The sequence below is a fragment of the Pinus tabuliformis genome, chromosome 2_2 (assembly GCF_031772625.1).
Source record: "Pinus tabuliformis cultivar Carrire ecotype Pingquan chromosome 2_2, CPIR1, whole genome shotgun sequence".
Lineage (NCBI taxonomy): Eukaryota > Viridiplantae > Streptophyta > Pinopsida > Pinales > Pinaceae > Pinus > Pinus tabuliformis.
In genome coordinates this window covers 358,684,455-358,705,175 of record NC_142300.1, presented here as the reverse complement: position 1 = coordinate 358,705,175, position 20,721 = coordinate 358,684,455, and positions in this window count along the sequence as shown.

The following is a 20,721-nucleotide window of genomic DNA, read 5'->3' as shown; positions in this document are numbered from 1 at the left end:
AAGGGGAATGGGACAGCTGTTGGCAACAGGTGGACTGTCCGAGCCTTAAGGAAAAGTGCTTACAGCTGGCCCAGCAGGACCTAGGCAACACAGACCGGGCGTGACCGGTAAAGGGCAGGGATTCACGGCAACGCATGATGGGACTGGCCGGAAATGTGATGAGTTTTGATCGTTGGCGCCGGACGAAAGGACAGGCGCAGCGGAAACATTTATGGCAACAAAAGGCGGAGATAGAATGGTTTTATGACAGGTTATGCCGCAGAGTCCATCGCCGCCGCATCTCAAGAAGGAGGGACACTTGGCACGAACGCACTCAGGAAGAAAACAACAACATTCATTTTAAAATCTGGAGGCATCACTTGGGATTCACGGCTCTCCTCAAAATTTATGGTGATAGTACTACCACTTCGCTTCGAAAGGACAAGCGTATCATGAGCAACCTAACGGAGAAAGGTTATTTATTAGCCAGCCAAGGCACTGGATCCATTACATTTTCTCCGGGCATCTCTCTGGGTTGCTGTATTTCTTGGTTGCGATCTGGTCATCAAGAGAAGGACAGTGGGAGCATTATGGAGACGGGAAGCTGCAGAAGTTTAACTGCAAACCGGGAGCTTCAAACAGCGAAGAAGATGTATGAGACCCGAACTGCGGCGAAGAATAAGCGAAAGATTGCTGATATGGAAGCTTCGGTTAAGGAGGAGGAATTGCCGCGCACAGAGGAAGACATTGCAGGGGAGGTCGACTGGCTGAAGGACCCGGGCACAGCCTCCAAGCGAGCAACACAGTTCGTGCGTACGCAGGCGGAAAGCTGGAGGATTAAAACCCTGCTAGCGAGAGCCTTAGACTCTAGGGAAGAAAAGAAGCAGCATTCTAAAAGGGAGGACTCCCTCTCTGAGGCTCAACTGAATAGTCTGTACGAGATCTATAAGACATTGGATCTCAAAATCTCGGCAGTGCATGAGGTGGCGGAGTCTGTAAACAAAAAGCTGACTCTGCTCATTAAACTTCTAAGGCAGACGCTAAGCCCGGATCCTCCGCTCTATGATGGTCAGCAGCAGGCAACTTCGAAGGAAGTTCATGACTATCATTCCATGCAGGCAAGAGTAGATAAGCATGTCTTGGAGCAGGGTCTGGACACTGTCAGCCGGTTTGGGATGCCACCGCAGTAATTTGCCACTGTTTAATCTACCGCATTCAGTCAAATGCAGTATTTTTCTGAAATCTTTTTTAATGTAACTATGTCGCAGTCTAAGTTTTTGTTGGTGTCTTTGTAATATGTAATCGCTATTTAGTCTGGCCACCCTGCGTGGTGTGCGGGTAGTTTTTGTTGTCTGAACGGTCAGGGCCTGCATCTTGTGTCTGTGAACTTGTCTTTCTCAGGCCTCGATCTGCAATGGCAGATTTTTTGTAACATATTTTGTATTATAATATATACTTCTGACTTACAAAAAAAAAAAGGTATCCAAGTCACCAGTTTGGTCATCACATCATTCCTTTATTTTGTTTCAATTTATTGACCCTCATTTCTCCCTCTATAATAAGAAAGATCTCTCTGTTAAGTGTTTTCAATTCCATAATTTAATGAGCAAAGAGAATTCAGATTGCTAGTCAAGGGTGTTCATAAGAATTTTATGAATATTATGATGTGTCGTGGCCAAGAATCCAAACTTCACTCCTGCAATTGAAAACTAAGACCACCATTGTTGGAATTATTCCTTTTTTAGAGATGATACAAGAAACTTTGTTTCCTATAGCAGCCCATATTTTCCACCAGATTGCTTGTTTTTTTTTTTTTGTGAGAGGAGTTTTACAAAGGATGGAAGGCAAAGACATTAGGGGAAAACTTCAGTGTGTGTTGTGAGAGGTATAAAGGACACATAGACTCCTATAAATTAAAAACTAAGTGGTACAAGAAATACCCTAGCTCTACACATAAAATTCACATAATTCACAATCTGTGAATATGGGAGGAGGATTTAACAGGAGAAAACCCACCAGCATAGAGAGAATCCATTAACATATTAAAAGTGCTTAACATTTTTTAAAATTACAACCAGATGGGATTCTTTGAAAGAGTAAGGAGGTATGATGATGAGTTTTCACTTGAGCGTGTAGTCATTTTACAAGATCCAAGTGGCTAAGAATATGAACCAAAAGAAAGGTGTTGCCCTCAAAAATAGAACCTAGTACAATTGAAGAATCACCTTAGAGGAAGAAGTAGCCTAAAACTACATTATGACGTAATAGGGAAATTGAGATAGGGGAAAAAATGAAAATAAAAGAGTAGCAAGAAGAACAACATAAAGAGCATCAAATGGACCAACAAAAAAAACATGAAACATGTCAACATACATGAAGAACAACAAGGCAAGGATGAATAGGTTGCTTAGAGGATGATCAACAATTTTAGTAGGGGGATATGATGGGCCTCCAAATTAGACATAAATTAAGGCCCATCTAACCTTTCTTATGCACATTAAGGCTATATTAAATCTCTCCTTCTACACTTAATAATTTTTTTTAGCTTTAATATTTTCTTAGGAAGGCTTAGAGATAATTGCATATTCTATGCCTAATATTATTTATTTTTGCAAAATATTGAGAGAATATTGAGTAAATTCTGAATGAGATAATATAGGGCTTTCTCCCTACTATAGGATGGACCAATATTGGATAATAAATGAACTAAATTTCATGAAATTATTGAAAAATTTTATAGCTCCACTGATTGAGAAAATCTAAGAATGTGTTCCTTGTCATTTAATGAAAATTCCTAGTGTTGGGAACCAAATCCAATTTTTGAGGGACTTTGGAGGGGAAAATTTACTCCTTTCAAGGAGAATGCTTCCTCATCACTTTTAATAAGTACCAATTCGAATCTTTCTATAGGGGAATGTATTTCTTAGTCTTCTTGTGGAGAAAACTTGTTATTTAGTAGCTCCACTTTCATTTCTAGTAGGGATGTACTTGGATTGATTCAAATAATGAAGTTTGGTGCCATTTTTAGCTTCTAAAGCTTGGTTTCCTTCATAGGGATTAGCTTATATTTGGGCTTGGCCATCCTAGGAGCCTCGGATCCCTCTTGTACAATTTCTTTATTTCCTTTGAATGTCTTTTTCACTTGCATCTCTTATTTCTGCATTTACTATTCATGTTTCTTTTGTTGTAGGTCATATTGGTTAAATGATTGAAGTGAGTTGTTTTGTAGGTTATTTACAGAGTCAAAATCATGATGAATCCTTAGAACAACTTTGAAAAGTCATATTCATCATTGATCAACTTGGATTGGTTTAGTAGTTGACAAATGTACAATTTATGGAAGTCCCTTGTAGCAAAATAGTAGTAATATTCTGTTATTTTTTAGAACTTGTTAATGAGCTTCATTTGAGTTGATTCCACTTACGTTGGGTCATAAAAAAATTCAAGTTAATAAAAAAATTGACCCCATGGAATTTTCACTTGATTAGGTTAGGCATTTGGTAGGTTAAGTATCTCACTAGTTATTGAATTTCCGGTTTTTAGAGTAGCAATCTTTTGCAATTTTTTAGCACGTGTTAACATGGTTATTTTGGAGTGATTTCACTTGGAATGGTGTCCCATTACATCCTACCTAATAACAAAAAATTTCCCATCTCATTTTCATTTTATTTACTTGGGAATTCAACAATTTATCTCACTCATGTAGTAATCTTGCCACTCCTATAAAAATCATGTAGCTTTCCTGTAGCAGTCCTATAGCATGTGTAAAATTGACCAGATTTGTTCCAAAATCTTGGTTTTTGTCCCTTAGGCTTGAATAATGACCTCCAAGCTTTGAGCCATGATTGATTAAGACCATAATATCTCTTAAGCCTTGCCTCTTCTCCATTGCAATTCACCTTTACAGTTATGGTTAGTGGAGAAATTCATGAATTGAAGAGCATAATGATGATTTTCATGATTACAGCTTCATGAAGTACCACATGAAATATGTTGACAAAATATATCTTGAATGCAGTGATTGAAGGATGATTTCATGATTAGGTTTTGTTTCATACATCTTAAGCTAGGGTTTCCATTTCCAACATTTTTATTTCTATTGCATAGACTAGGTTTCCTTTTGATGCAACAATTACATTTTGCAAATAAAATAACATTTACATTCATGTAAGTAGGTTATCCTTTAAATTTATGAAAAGTAGAGTAAAATTTCCATTCCTTCAAATAGATAAGCATTTCCATTTCTACAATTAGTTTAGGCTTGATTCCATTATATTCACTTCATTGTATTAGATTAATGAAAGAAGGACACATTGCATGTTGCACATACAGTGCCAACACCTCTTAAGTTTTTATGAACCCCGAGTTGATAATTTACGTTGGTAGCCTTGAGACTTGCAACATTCTTGTTGCAATACTAGGAATCATCACCTTCCAATAGAACGTACAACTCTATCAAGTTGTCAAAGTAAGGTAGCTTCTTCACAAGAGAAAGTGGGTCAATAGGAGCCAAATTTAGTATAAGTTTCCCCATTTGGTCAGGGAAATTGAAGTAATGAAGGTCATTTATTGTTAAAATGGGAGGGATGATCCAAGTAGATATTGGTGGAAACCCACCTCTTCCACTAACTCAATAATTCTCTATCTTCTTAGTAGTTTTTCTATGGTTTTTTGGGTCCCAAACTTTTGAGGCCATAAATGATGTTTTTTTTGTCATTTCGAAAGCCAGGGATTTCCATGGTGTACCTTAGCCCTAACCAAAAGTTGTAATCCTCGAATATTTCTTTCCAATGAGCGATTTTGTGCCCCAAATGAAGATTAAATCTAAACTTTATGCCCCAGGGAAGTTGATGTACCAACTGACCACCTTCTAGGGTTAAGGTTTTTTACCTATAGGATTCTTTTTTTATGTTAAAAGGTCATTAATTTATCCTCTTTTGATAGCTTTTTGCAAATGCATGTGGGCCCCATCTCTCTCTCTCTCTTCCAACATAGCTACCACAATTTTATCCAATTTGTGTCCTATGATATCCTTCTCTTTTATTTTTAATAGAAGTTGGGTTTTCATTATATTATTGTGTTGTCTACAATATTTCTCACTATGTGTTTCATTTCCTTTCCTACCTTTCATTTCATTACTTGTAAAACTCAGATTAGTCTAAGTTTGTTCGCAGCAGGAGAGTGGCATATCTCAAACATCATTTCAATAAGAAGGAGGAGAGAATAGAGTTAAAAATGGCCTACTTTGATACCATTGTTGTACCACACCATATTGGGTATGATAAACATGAATTACATTTTATTCAAATGATACACATATAAGTACAAGTTTTATAACCATTGGATTAATCTTCTAATGTCTCTTAGACTCTTTATCATGGTTCATATTCCTCATCATAACACTAACATATTAGGTTCCTAATGATCTCGTTGGTAATGCTCCGCATTTCGCAAAGTTTGTGATAATGACTAAGTGTCAGATTGATGTTGAGTACATTGATGAGAGAGTTGGTGCAATAAAGAAGTTGATCAATGTGGAGGTTAGTACAATTGAATTCCCTACATATCTACTTGAAATTTTTCTAAATGTTGGAGTATTGCATAAATATATCATACAAAGAAAGTAGATGAGAAGAGTTTTCATATGCTTGTTTTTGGAATTTTGAAAAGACTAGAAGAAATTAATGTGTAAGATATAAAATTAATACCGATGGGAAAAATGATAAGCATTAACATATATTGATCAAGGAGTATTGATCAACACATCCTTATTCCATTGCTCGAGAGTTCCTTATTTGCACACAGGATACATAATGCAACAACAAATCTTTGCAGTATGTTATCATAAATTCCCAGAGATAACTCATATATTATGTTATTTCCACCATTGAATGGAAAAATTTTCTATGTCTATGTGCTTATTCCACACAAATTTTATATATATACACCAATTTGTTATGTTTTTTATTAAGTAATATAATTTTTCCTGGAATTGGGCCATATCTAGCTACATCTACACAAATGGGTTTGGAATTAAATTGAAGTAAATAATGTTGTAGGTATCTACAATATCTAAGCAATGTCTACCATGAAGTTTATAACATCTATGACCACCATAATTAAATCTAGATAATGCATATATTATAAGAATTTGCACTTAGTAAAATTTATTTGCTCCGCTTTCAAAATGATCAATAATACCTACAATATTTTCCCTGCGATAGGCTAATTGTAACATAAATATTTTTAAAATGAAATTTATATTTATATTACTTCTTTTCATGAAATATATATGATTAAACGACTTGCATGAATTTCGATTAGCTGAATTACAATCTTAAAAATTATTTCAATGATATAGCCATCAATTCAATGTCACATAAGTTACATATTGGAGATGTAACATGGTTTTAATCCATCAAAGTGGTATAATCCTTTTTATGAACTATGCATATGAATAAATAATTTATAATTTATAAATAATTTTCATTCCTTATTTCAAAGGATATATATATATATATACCAGTTGAGGTTGATTTGACAAGTCTTCAAATTGTGTGCTTCAATTTTTAGCCTTACATCACTTGTGATCATTGATGATTGATTATTTGATCTCCCTACCAACTCCTTTGGGTACTCTCTTTCTCTGAGGATCTTTTAATCCATAATGGAGTTGTATGGTTAAAGTGACTTGCTAGCCTAGATTAAAATACGAAGCTTTCAAGTTTAAGAATAATCCTCACTTATCAACCAACTTCAATAAACCAAACTGTCAAAAATACCAATGAAAGAGGTTTTTAACATTATAATATCCTTATAACATTAGGGTGCATAAATTTTTTTCCATAACACAAGCTTTCATTTTATAGTTTTTGCAACTCATACTATATGTCTAAGCCATGTAAAAGTATATTTATTTAATTTACTATGAGTTTAATATTCACAATCCAATGTTTCACTAATATGCACAAGTGCATATATAATTACCTCTTTAAAATTATAAAATAAGGAATTTTACTTACTCAATTCCCACATTTCTTATTTTTACTCCTAGGTGTTCCCTTTGATCTATTCCTAACTTTTTATTTTAGTGATACATGTGGAGTTACTTATCTTGGTGATTTATTAGTTCATTATAAATTTTCCCAAACCTACTTCTCTTTTACAAAAATTCAATTTGAATTTGAATTCTTGTTCATACTTTCTCTCTTTGACTTAACGTGTGCTAGTATTTAGTTTTCGCTAATTAATAATTAATTAAGTCTCGTTTCATGTGCATTCTCTTGGATATGTGCATTCTTATTATTTTTCATCGATTAAATATTCTTGCATATTATGATATACTAGTTGATCTCTAGTTTTAATATGCTAACACTATTTTTATTTATCTCTCATTTCTAAATGTAGTGCATATTACATATTATTTTTTCATAAAATAAAAATGAATACAATTTATTTTTTTTACTTTTTTCTTAAATTTTCACTTCATTCTCAAATTACCAATTCATTAACACTCCCAATGGTGCTATATATCTCATGCCCTTCAAGAATTATCTTATTATATTTTTAATAGTACCATGATTGCATGTTCTTCAAGTATATTGCTTTTCTTGTTAGAGAGATGGCACAATAGTGGAGAAACTATTATATCATCTTTATTTCCCTTGTTGACAAACTAAAGATAAATGGGGAATAGGGTTATCCCTCTCATTACACACCCCTAAGCTAATTTTCATTAATGATTTAGTATGTGGCAACCTTGGAATAAAAGTGTCCTTAACTTCTTCATTCAATCCATGGTTGGGGTGCAAGTAAGTGGAAATAGGGACACTACTCCTCTTCTAATGGTTCTTTATACACCATCTCATACTTTTGACATTTTTTATATGCTTGTACACGCTACAATTAAAGAAACAACAATTTCCACCATACATATATCAAAATATAACTTTAATCACATAACTTTTATTATTACTTTATTCAATTTAGTATTTAATATACATCAGGGGAATTTTGAGGTCAAAAAAGAAAATCAAAACAAAAAATGTACTAAAAAGATTAATTTTAAAAGAACCAATAAGATTCAAGATGATGATGTCATCCACAAAGGTAAATATTTTTTGAGGGAAAAGAAGAAAACTAATTGTTTTTATTGTATTTTTAGCTTATCTCTTTATAGATTTACAATGCAAAATTAAATTCTAGATCCGATGAGTATCCCATTTGCATACTTTGAGTAGACCCACACCAAAGAAAAAAAATATTGAAAATACATGAAAATAATGTGTTTCCTTCAATTTTTTCGGTGTGGGTCTACTCAAAAATATGTAGAGTGGGTACTCGTTGGGTGTAAAAATAAATTTTGCATCCAGTGGTGCTTACACTTGACAGTTGAGTACACCTATGAGGACTAAAAAATTCCCTAAAAAATCATCACTCTTATTTAATTCTTTTAACTCTTATTTTATTATTTTCCTTAGGAAGCCCATTTTGGACCTCAAAATTTCTTTAATGATATTCAACACAATCTCATGTCATTTCACCATGTGGTTTCCTATTATTCTAGGAAAACAATCAATAACATATGTGAATTAACGTATTCAAATTTTCTATTTTGATCATTCGAATCACAAGAATCAATATCATAAGTTGTGTCATATCAATGTATTTAATTTCTTTCATGCTAGCATACAAGCTTGTAATAAATCATTTAATCATCATCTTTCTAAACTCAATCAAATAATAAATAATAACTTTTCATTTTCACAATATCAATCAAATAGCTAGGTTATTTATACATAAATGCCCTCAAAAAATAAAGTTTATTTTGTTTGAATAGACAAATAAAACAACACATTACATAAACTTTTCTTAAAAGTAACTTTGTCTCAAAGTTCTAAAAGGAGTACAAAAATTATTTACACATCTCATCTATATCCTCCCAAGTAGCAAAAGTGGGACTATAACTATCCTACTAGACCTTTACATGGTCTACCAAATGACGCCAAAGCTATCAAGTGCACCAATCCAAAATGTAGATTGGTTCAACCATTAGGCCTCCTTGTCTGACAATATGTAAAGGGTCAAAAATACATTGACACAATACAAAAAGATGAAAAACATCATGCATATGATCTAATGATGCAGGAAATGCAAGACAATATGAAAGTGGTTTCTTTCTTTATAAAACTTCAAAAGGTCCTACATATCAAGGTGACAACTTTACTCTTTTATCAAATTTGATCAAACAATTTTTTGCTCTCACTTGTAAGAGTACTTTATCCCCAAATTCATATTTCATTTAATTCTATGTGCATCCTCATAATTTTCATATATGTCTTGTGCTTCCTTTAATTGTCTTCATTTGTTCCTCCATTTATTGTAATACTTATGGTCCAACCAAAACTTTATCCTCTTATCTATCCTAATTAAGAGGTTGTTTTCACATTCTTCCATGCAAAACTTCAAATTGTGTTATATTAATTGAACTTTTGCAATTGTTATTGTATCCAAATTCAACAAGTAGTAAATATTCATCCTTGTATTTTGTTGGTCCATTACATACATTTGCAGTATGTCTTCCAATATCTAATTTTTTTCTTTCCATATTTCTATTAGTTTATAGGTGATATAATGTACTAAAGTTAATTTTTGTTCCTAATGCCTCTTGAAAACTCATCCAAAACCTTCCCATAAATACTGATCCTCTATCTAAATTTATATTATTCAGAATTCCATGTAATCTAATATTTCATGAATGAACACTTGCAATATTTGGTGCTTGATAAATATTCTTCACCAGATTAAAATGTGCATTCATAGTTAGAGTGTCTACTACTAAAATATCTACTCATGTCTCCTTGATGTCATTGATATTATAGCTATGAAGTACATCGAAATTAGACCTCATTTCAATATTGGTATTGCATGTCATTGTAATAATCTGGTTGGATGTTGATGTGTAACCTTCACTTCTTGAAACTCCAAACAATTAGCTACAAAATAAACTATGCCCTTTTTTCATTCCTTTCCAAGAGAATAACAATTTAAGGTCTATATTCATCTTTTTGACTCTTTAATTAGCCATAGACACTACTCTATGAGCTTACCTTAGTATCAAATTATGAATGTCGTCATTTAGTGGCACACATACCCTTTCATATTATCATACTAATATTTCATTGTCCTATCTATATCCTTCATACTTCACTATTCTTATTATTTCATTCTCTAACTTTGATTTGACTTATTTGTACATTTTATCTTCTAATTGAAAATTCAAAATATTTTCTCTCGAATTCATCTTAATGGTGAAATTGAGAAAATGTGTGGCCTACAAATGTAAGCATCTAGAATTTTGTTTATTGTTCCTTTGATGTATGATATTTTGAGATCATATTCATTTAGGAATTATGACCATCTTCTCTACCCAACATTCAAATTTTTCTAAGTAGATATGTGTTGCAATCCATGATAATATGTCTTCAACTCAAACTTTCTTCCAATTGGATAATCCATCCAAATTCTTAATGTGTACACTATTGCTACAAGTTCCAAATAAAATTTCACATAATTTTCCTCATGGGGTTGAAGTTTCCCTAATATGTAGGCAACAACTCTACTTTTCTGGTACTTTTAAAATAGGAGTTATCATCAACAACCTTTCAATTTTTGTTTTTATTGTATAAGATTTATGATCTTCTAAAATCCATCAATAATATCCCATTAAACCGATAAAACTATGTACTTCGTGTACATCAATACATGGTAGGCATTCCATAATTTCTTCTATCTTTGTTGAGTCTATCATGATTCCTCCATATGACCTAAGTAAAATATATTTGATTCACAAAAAGAACATTTAGAAAGGGATGCCCCAAAGGGATAACTACTTCAGAGACACCCTCACAAGGGTGTTGTGTTGCTAATTCTATGAGCTCTCGTGCTCATATTCCACCGGATTAGACAATTATCTTAGTTTCTCCTTTAGATATGTGATTTTTCTAGCTCATATATGGTATATTGGACCTCATCCCTTAGTCCTCGAATGATAAATGCACTTGTGGATGGTAGATTATGGTTTTCACTATGCCTTATTTGATATTTGGTGCATTATTTTTAATACTTGGATGTGGTATTATAATTTATGAGCAAACCAAGAAAGTGGTAAATGCTAAAATGAGATTTAATAGCAATTCGTAATATTGTATTTTTATTATTTTCCTTGTAATACCATTGGGGACACAATTTTCCTTCAGAATTCTCATCACTCTGGTCAATTTGTACTACTGCGAAATTGGTTGAGGTAACATATTTCACATTATAACAATATTTGATACTTTGCATATTCTCTTTTCACTCCATTACATCCATAAAAAAATATTCTTACTCATGTTTGACTTGTCAAATATCACCAAAGGGGTCAAAATGATAAGTACTAACTTAATATATACCAAATAGGCTATAGGTAGAGCAATAACAAAGTTAAAAGCAAAAAATATGAAGCTTTAGGTATGCAACCCCACTATGAGGCTAATGCCCCTAGTCCTATGTTATGAATATCTATAAAAAAAATGACTTGTTCAATGAAATGAACACTTAAGGAAATTGAAAAGTGGGGTAGTAAGAAATATTGTTGAGGAAACACAACTCAATTCTAAAGTTGTCTTGAAGGCTTTTGTATACAAAATCCTAACTCTTGAAAGCTAGTTGATTAAAGCTACAAGACCTACACATCATATTTTATGGATTTGAGGTCATAACATGATTTTTTTCTCTTTCCCTTTCATATTTATTCATCATATCACCTACCTTTTACTTCAGGATCTAGGCAATTTTAAGATAACCTTGACTTAGTAAATGAGTCATTGTGTTAAGGTCAACAATGGTGGTTTTCGAGAACATGATTTTGTGCCCATGGATTTTGATGTAATGAAGCCTTTAAAATGGATTGGGATACTCCATTGTAATAGTCTTGGAGGTGACCAGTGAAGGCTCACTTAGTTGACTTGACTCGATTTGGTCAAGGGAACAAAGATATCTTTGCATGTTTTTTTCCATAAGGGGTTTCTAAGGTAAATCATTTTTCAAGGATGTGTGCATGATTTACATGTATTTTGTTATTGTTGTTTAATTATTTATCTCATGTTATTTATTCCTATTAACTGTTATCAAAGCCATGGTTTTAAGCTATTGTAAGAATTGCACATGGATATGCTACTGCGTGTGGATATAAACTTAGAAATTTAAGGCTCAGGTTGCCCTATGAAGGAGTGGAATAGATTAGGATGTGTTTGTGGAGCGTGCCCTCATGGATATGTATGCCAAGTTGTCAAACTTAAAGGATACACCGATTTTTTTTAATGAAATTCCTCAATGAGATGATTTATTATGGATTGTTATGATTATAGGGTATTTACATAATGGGTTGCAAGAGGATGTCATGACGCTTTTCAAGTAGTGGGGAAAACACAATGGACATGGTCAGTCTATTCCCATGGACTCTAAAGGAAATGACAACACTAAAACAAAAACAAAAAATTGATAATGGAGTTTATTTTTGACCTACTAAGGCATGTGTACCCTTAGTAAATTACTAGTAAGGTCTATAGGTAGACCTAGGAGATGGTGGTGGGGAGGAGATGGTTATGTTGGAACCTTGAACAACCCTGTTATAAACTTAGAAGTGGGCAGGACCTAGATAATTACCCAAAGAAAAGTTTAAAGGGGGGAATATTAGGTTAACCTTGACTTGGTAAATGAATTATTATGTTAACGCCAATAGTGGTGGTTTTTAGGCCCCTGGTTTTGTGCCCATGGATATTGATGTAATGAAGCATTCAAAAAGGCTTTGGATACTCCATTGTAATGGGCCTAGAGTTGTCTGATGAAGACTCGGTTGGCTAGATTGGGTGGATTTGGTCAAGGGAACAAAGATATATTTGGTTGGTTTTTCCCATAAGGGTTTCCTAAGGTAAATAATTTCAATGGTGTGTGAATGATTTATGTGTATTTTCTTATTGTTGCTTAAGTATTTCTCTCATGTTCTTTATTCCTAACATGAAATATTATTTTTCTTGGGATTTGTCACATGTATAAGGATTAATGTTGTTAGCCAAAATTTAGGAAAAATAAAATTAACCTTTCCTATGTTGTGCTAAGAGAAATATATAACAGTGCACCACCTAATGGCTTATCAAAATTTTGTATCAACCACTACAAGTGGGTGCCTTGTATTGGGATCTATGTACCACGCCTTGATATTTATGACACCAGATTAGGATATGTGATACTTCATTAGGATTTTTGTACCTATATTTGGCCATATCTATCAACATTGGGATATATGCCATTTTTTATGGGATAAAGGTCATTGAATTGGGATCCATGATAGTGCATGCATGATGATAAAGTTGCTACGTCATCATCATCATGTGCCACATGGATTGTTCCTAGAGGACACATTTACTTCATTAGAGGAATATTCTCACATGTGTGGGTGGTTATAGATAATTAGAGCACATTTTTTTTGGGTTGGAAAAATCAAGGAAAATTATCATTTGATAGAGTACCTATAATTTTGTCAGATTCATGTCATTGGATAAAGAATGGCCACAAGATTTCTAACATTGGGAAAATAATAGAACATGAGGTAAACATTGACCTAGTTGTGATGTTGTTGAAATTGTCATATGAAAATCATTGAGTGTTTTGACCATTCAATGTTCACACATGTGGGTTTTTTTATAGCATTTTGAGGATCACACCTCATATATTTTTCTAGTCCACTCATGTGTTTGAGTTGGCTAAGGTGGTTATTTCATCATATTTTTTTTTATTGGATCAAAATGGTTTTATTCCATGATATTGAGGGAATCTCTTATTTTAGGTCATGGATTAGACTTAAGCTCATGGTGTTACTTAGAACATTATATTGATCCATTGTATTGAGAAGGATATTTATCTATATAAGGGGGGGCCTCCTCATTGTCATTTCTTGGAGAATATTGAGAAACTTACCTACAAAGTGCTTGTGATTCTTATTTTTTCAAAGTGTTGCGTTAGGATACTTTTCAAGGATTTTTTAGGATTATTTTAGGTTTGTTGGGGGACAAAGATGCTATAGGGCCAAATAAGGGCACCACTTGGTGGGGGGGGGGGGGGGGGGGGAATGTGATATGGTTCTCTTGCCATACTCTATGTGATCATTATTGATTGTTTCCTTTGCATTGAGGTATGACATCCTAGGGTTCTTCCTACTTTCCTTAGAAAAACCTTAAATTCACCTTAATGGTAATTGGATATGATTCTTAGAGGAATATCACCTAATATATGCTTGAAGAAACCGACATATCCCTATCCAGTGCTCCAGACACAATCTGCCTTGGCGCCCCTAACATTATCTCATCTTTAAACAATACTTCACCTAGAATTAAGTAGGGACCTCATAGCCCATTTTAGGCACTAGTTTATTGCTCTCTTCAATAAAACAACCAAAAAAATATTTCTTTGCATTCCTTTTGTTTATCTCTTTCACCCTAGGGTTTCAAGTACTTAATTTATTGAGGTAAAATTGCTAGATCTAAGTTTCTTTCATGGTAAAATTTTATATAGCTTGAATCTAACTTGTGGTAACATATTATTTCATGTTATATTTTTTCAAAATTGACATAAGCTTGGGTATATATCTAGTTCATATTTCTTATTTTTTTATATATGGCCCTCATTAACAAAATAACTCTAAATCTCTTGAATTCACATATTTGGTTGAGTCAATGTTTTCATGCTTGTAAACCTATTAATGCGTACTAGTTGTAAGGTCCCCAACACTTGACCCCTGTTGATATTGTAATTTTAACTGATTATGTTATCAATCCATTTATGGGAATGAAAATGTAAATGGGAAAAATATTGGGAATAATTGTAATTATAATTTAGTAGTAGTTAATGAATAGGTGAACCTTTGATATAGACCATGAGAAGCCATGAGGAGGAAGGGAAGCAAACAAAGGGAGTTCGAAGAATTAATATTTTCCACTAAATTATTGGTTGTGCCAAAGTATCATGAGTTATGAGATTGTTATACTTTCCACAAGAAAATGTCTAAGGGGAAGGTGTAATAACAACTTCCAGCTATTATGGAAGTAGTGGGGTAGTAGTACTAGAACTACTCATAGGTATGGACATTGGACCACTAGAAGACCTTGAGGAGATAACTAGAAGCTTATGACTTGACCTTGATGCACATCCATGATAGCGGAAATAGGGAGGAATTCATGTGCAAGAGTAAGGAAGAGCATAGAGTTTAGAGGAGGCTCTTGTTAACCTTATATAAGCCCCTTGTTAACTCCAAAACCACCTATTAAGCCCTAGATGTTGATTTATTATGTTTCTATTGTTATAAAGGCTAGAACCTTTCATGGCATCCTTTTTATTATGATTGTACCCTTTGTCTCATATAGATTCACACACACACAAAGGAGAGTTATTCTTAGGATCATCAAATATTGTCCTAGACATGGTCTTCATTGTAAAGGAGGTTCCCCCTCACAGAGGACTAAAATTATTACTTTTTTTTCTCATTTTTGAGGTGGAAGGTTCATAACAACTCACTTGTGAACCCATAAAAAACCATCTGTGTGATTCTCATTCGCCTAGTTTTCGATAAGCACAATTATTGATTGAGTCCTTAGCCTGAGCCAAAGGATCAAGTAAATACCTAGAAACTTGTTTTTGTTGTGCACAAAGACACCAAAAGTAAGATCCAAGGGACTCTTGACTAACTGAAGGGATCATTTCATGTTGTAAATGCCCAAAATGTCATATATTGAGAAAGTTGGTTGGAATTCATGCATCAATTCACTATAGAGAGGCATTGAGGGACTATTGACTGAATGAAGGGATCTCCTTGTGTAGTGTAAGTCCCATTATTTCCATTCCATGAATTATAATAGGCTCTAGCTTGACAAGTTAAAATAGTCCATACTAAATCCTAAATGAATGAAAGAGATGATCTTCATTCTTACACCACTAGTAGCTTGGCAGAGATTTTTCTCTTTGGGTACTTATTGTGAAGAGTAGCTGACAACCCACCCATAATAATTGGTTAGAATTTTGGGCTTGATGTGATATTAAGGGAATTATATATTCTAATGAGGCGAAGGAGAATGGAATTCATAACTCCACCCTATAATGTTGAGTAGAGATTCTCTTGTGGCTTCATGGTTTGGCTTGGGGGTGGCCGCCAACTGCAAGAAACACTATAGTGTAGATGAGCCTATTGTGGGGTGGAACATGGCTCATGCTTCATTAGTTGTAGAAAACATAGGATATTGATCATAAAAGTACCCTTGTAGACTTCATCATTGTAATTGAAACTAGATTAATAAGAAGGAATGACAAGTGATGAAATAGGTAGATTATGTGGATGTATCATGAATGGTTATGATGATTTATGTAATTCTTATTTAGTTTGTGAATTAGTAGATCTAGATATAATGGTTATATAATATTTGTATTCTTTATAATCCATATTTGATTTTTTGTCATGATGTGCCCTTCATGACTATGGAAACTAAGTAATGGTTAACCTTAAGCATGAGATTGATGGACTTTTAGTCTAGGGTATAGCTAGTGTCTAAGGTGATATTAGATGGATTGGAGGAGTTATAGGCTTGCTGAAGTGATCAAATGATCTAGTGAGTGATGTAGAATTAGAAATAAGAATACAAGACTTGAATTTAGAAGGTGATACTTAAGGGAAATATTCTTATAAGAAAATCTAGAGAATGTATCAAAGATATCACTAAATAACTCTAGTGCTAGTGGAAGTTTGTTGAAGAAACTATAGGGGAGACTTGGAATATGTCAATGAGTTGAAGGAGAAGGGAAACCTCCATGACTAGCGTGGACCCTTGTAGTTTTCAGAAGTATTTTGGGTAGTCCCCTGCCCTGTAAACATATATTCTAGTTGAACAGCCTAAGAATTCCCTTCTTATAAGCCTATTTTCCTTGGGAAAAATTTGGGGAATGATTTCCCTTTCAAAATTTTGGGTTGTTTGGAAATTTTGGGTTTGGAGGCCCTAGATTCATCCCTTTTTCATATGGCTTATAAGGAGGCCTATGACCAAGAGATAGAAAACAAGGGGCTTATTAAGTATTGGGTTATTGGTACCAAGAAGGACTCAACTAGCAACAACCAATGCAAAGCCCCAATACAAACATAACCTGAAACCCTGTTAGTTAATGCAGACAAAGGGTAAGGGACATCGAAATATGGGATTGGGTCATCAAAATACTGAAGGAAAATTTTCATTGAACATGAAATGCACAATGTCACATAACCCTAACATTAACAGAACCCACACTATCTGTCAATTAACAAAGATAGATTGTTAAAGTGTCAAGTGATGGATATAGAGTTGCCAGGAATCATAGTATTAGGAGATTACATGTTAGTCAAACTTGAACCCTTGTGAACTACTAATAATAATGGGTCTTTATAAGTTCATCGGTAAACAAGAATATTCCCACCAGTAGGAGTTCATTGATTGGAAGTTGGTTGTCAATTTATAGAGAGATTGGGATTTTTTATTAGACTAAGTCCTCAATACTAATGGAACTCAAAACCCTGTGTGTTGTTGGAGAGGAAATATATCATTACTTGATGTTGATATATTGAAGGGTGTTAGAGAATTTAGGTGTTGGGAGAATGAGGCTAGGCTTTTCGATATTCCTCCTAAAACTGCCAATCCCAATAAATAACCTGAGATGGCAAGGGATATCATGGCATTGAATTTGTTCAAATGTGGCATTATCATGGATACAATTTGGGATATACATGGTGGTGACATGGGGTTGAAGTGGCATTGATGTGGCCAGATGATGTGGCAAGGTGACATGGATCAGAGTGTGTATTTGTGCTAAGGTGGTCGTTATATGGTAACTGAGGTGGCAAGTGATGTGGATATTAGATGTTGGGAGATTGGTTGTTAATTTTAGGATATTAGGAGGTTTTGACCCCTATTTTTAACCTACCCCCCATTAATAATAGAACCTAACAATTCTATCAAGTGACAAAATGTTTGGGTCCATCAATTGATGGTTCACCATCAAAGTATTTAATGGGAGATTGAATGTTTATGTAATAGCTAATATCTTGGGTAAACCATCATGGTAGTTGATAGGGTATGGTACAATCATGACACATGGGAAATGGGGTGCTACATATCTTCCAAGTGGCATTGTACAAATGTTGATGTGGCTTTGGAGGACAATCTTCAAGTGGGAATAACTTTGTGTCTAAGACTTTGATTTGGAGGAAATTTATATAGTTGGAAATATCTCAATGAGAAGAAGTTGATGGTGATCTTAGAAATGAGTTTTGAGGTGATTAAAGTAAGAGGAAATTTTATAATAATTAAACTTGAATCTTGGGTATAGATAATCCCTACAACTCTAATCGAGTATTAGGGGGATAGGTACCTGATAGATTGGTACCAGAGCTAAGGTTTGGCATTATGACTGAATGGGTTCAAAAAAGAGAAACTATCAAAGTCATGGTTCAAACACTAGGCTTGGAGGGCTAGAGATACACTAGATAGATGAACCTATCATTCCATATTCTAAGCATCAGGCTTGGATGGGCCAAGAGATAAAATAAGAAGGTAGGTTAAAGTGCCAAATATATACCAAAGAAACATAATTTCATATCAAAAATAAATCACAATATAAAGGTTCCATAGCAAGGAATATGAAAATAAGATTGTGTAACATGGAGCCCCTGATCATTGAATGATTTTTGAAAAAATAATATAACAAGATTTGTGACATGTATAACATATCTCTATTAAGAGATTGAACTATTGAAGATACAATGAATGAAGAAATGTCAATTCCCATAGTTTTGGAGGACACCATTAGGATGTTGAACTATTTGATTTATTGATAATTATAGAAAAACATGGCTAAGTGATCCAACCATAATTATGAGGGGGAATCTATCAACTTATTTCTTTCTATTTTAATGCTTTATTAAATTTTGAAAAGTTGTTATATGTTGATAAATAAGTTGGGGCATAGGGATGGCGAGATTGCAAGATATTGAATAGTCAAATATGCATATGCATCAATAGGCATGAGGATAATGAAATGTTAGATCCATATATATATGACATGGTGCATGTAAATAATGATTGAGCATGCATATAACATGATTAAATACACAAAGTAGTTTGTTGTCATAAACAAGATATGATGACTAACCATGGATTGATAAAAATGTAACCAAGAAAAAGTTGACTATATGACTAGAGAAGTTAATGAGGATGTTGCATATAGCCTTGTCGGGACAAGGTTATGATTAATAAATTATTTATCAAAAGGATGGTGAAGAGGAATGTAACAACCCTCCCTAAGACACTAGTCAATAACATAACATGTAATAATTGTTAACAAACATGTAGGAATGGTTTTGATATGCTCGCAATATTGAGACAGAGCTAGGTAAGAGTTACCTTAGAAAAAGTTTAATATAAAAGTGATATGAATGCATGAATGTCAATAAATCAAGAGTTTGAACTAGCTATGCTCAGGGCGATGTTGATGGTCACCTAATAATTCCATGTCACTTGGAATAAATGATTCCTTGTTAGTCTCTATTAGACAACATGTTGTATCTATGAGACATGTCATTAAATGGTTGTAGGTTCTCATAAGTTAGGTTTTTTTAACATCTCATGAATGTATATGAATAATGAGAAAGGTGCAGGTATTGCACAAGGATGTCAATGTATATTCTCAAGGAATTGTTTGAATGCATGGTTGAATGCATAATGGGTTGTTGGATCCCGCAACTAGGGAAAGTTGCATGTTGATATAATCACATGTGATTAGACTATTAGAAAGCATTTCCTAAGAAAAACGAGTTACAAAAGATGAATATAATAGATAAGTACTCTAACATTGATGAAATATATTTGATGTGCTAACTATAAATATGATTGCATAATATTAACATTTCAAGATACGGCCATGGTCTTGATAAGTAGTTATATTTTGTAGAATTGTGGGCTAAATCCAAGAGGGGATGACCGACCTAGTTGATAGTGAATGCTCAAGGGAATGGATCAAATTTGTTATGATTTCCAAATTATGCAAAGGAATAAAAAAGGGAGAACCCTTGACTTTCTCTCCTATTGATGTTTTATTGATAATGAAAAGTATTGGCATGTGGAAAATTGTAAAGGCCTAAGAATGCTTGAATTATTGATATCAAAAGGATAATGGTCTTGCTATACCCAATATTGAAATATCTTGTATGCATAGGAATTCAAGGGGGAGGGACACCCTAGGTTGTTATAAGAAGTAATTTGGCTTATGCCTTTCTTGTAAAAGAGGTTGAATTGTGAATTGTGAAGGCTATAGAATGAGCCAAATGGACACCATTGAGAAAATCATCAGTTGAGTATGCATGGTAATGGAAACCGTGTACATTGGAAATCATCCCTTCTACACCAAATGGTATGTTGAATCAATTGGGTAAGAATTCCTTCAAGTTGAGTTTATGTTACCTTAGAAATAAATTACAATTGACTAGTTGTCTTGTACAAATGCCTAATGAGGGTATGGTTAAGGAAAAGAGTTGTTGATAAATAAAATTTGGTAAAATATTAGAAATTTGTATGAGCTACCCATGACGGAAAACAATCGAAAAAATGAGTGGTAAAATCACCATTCAAGAAA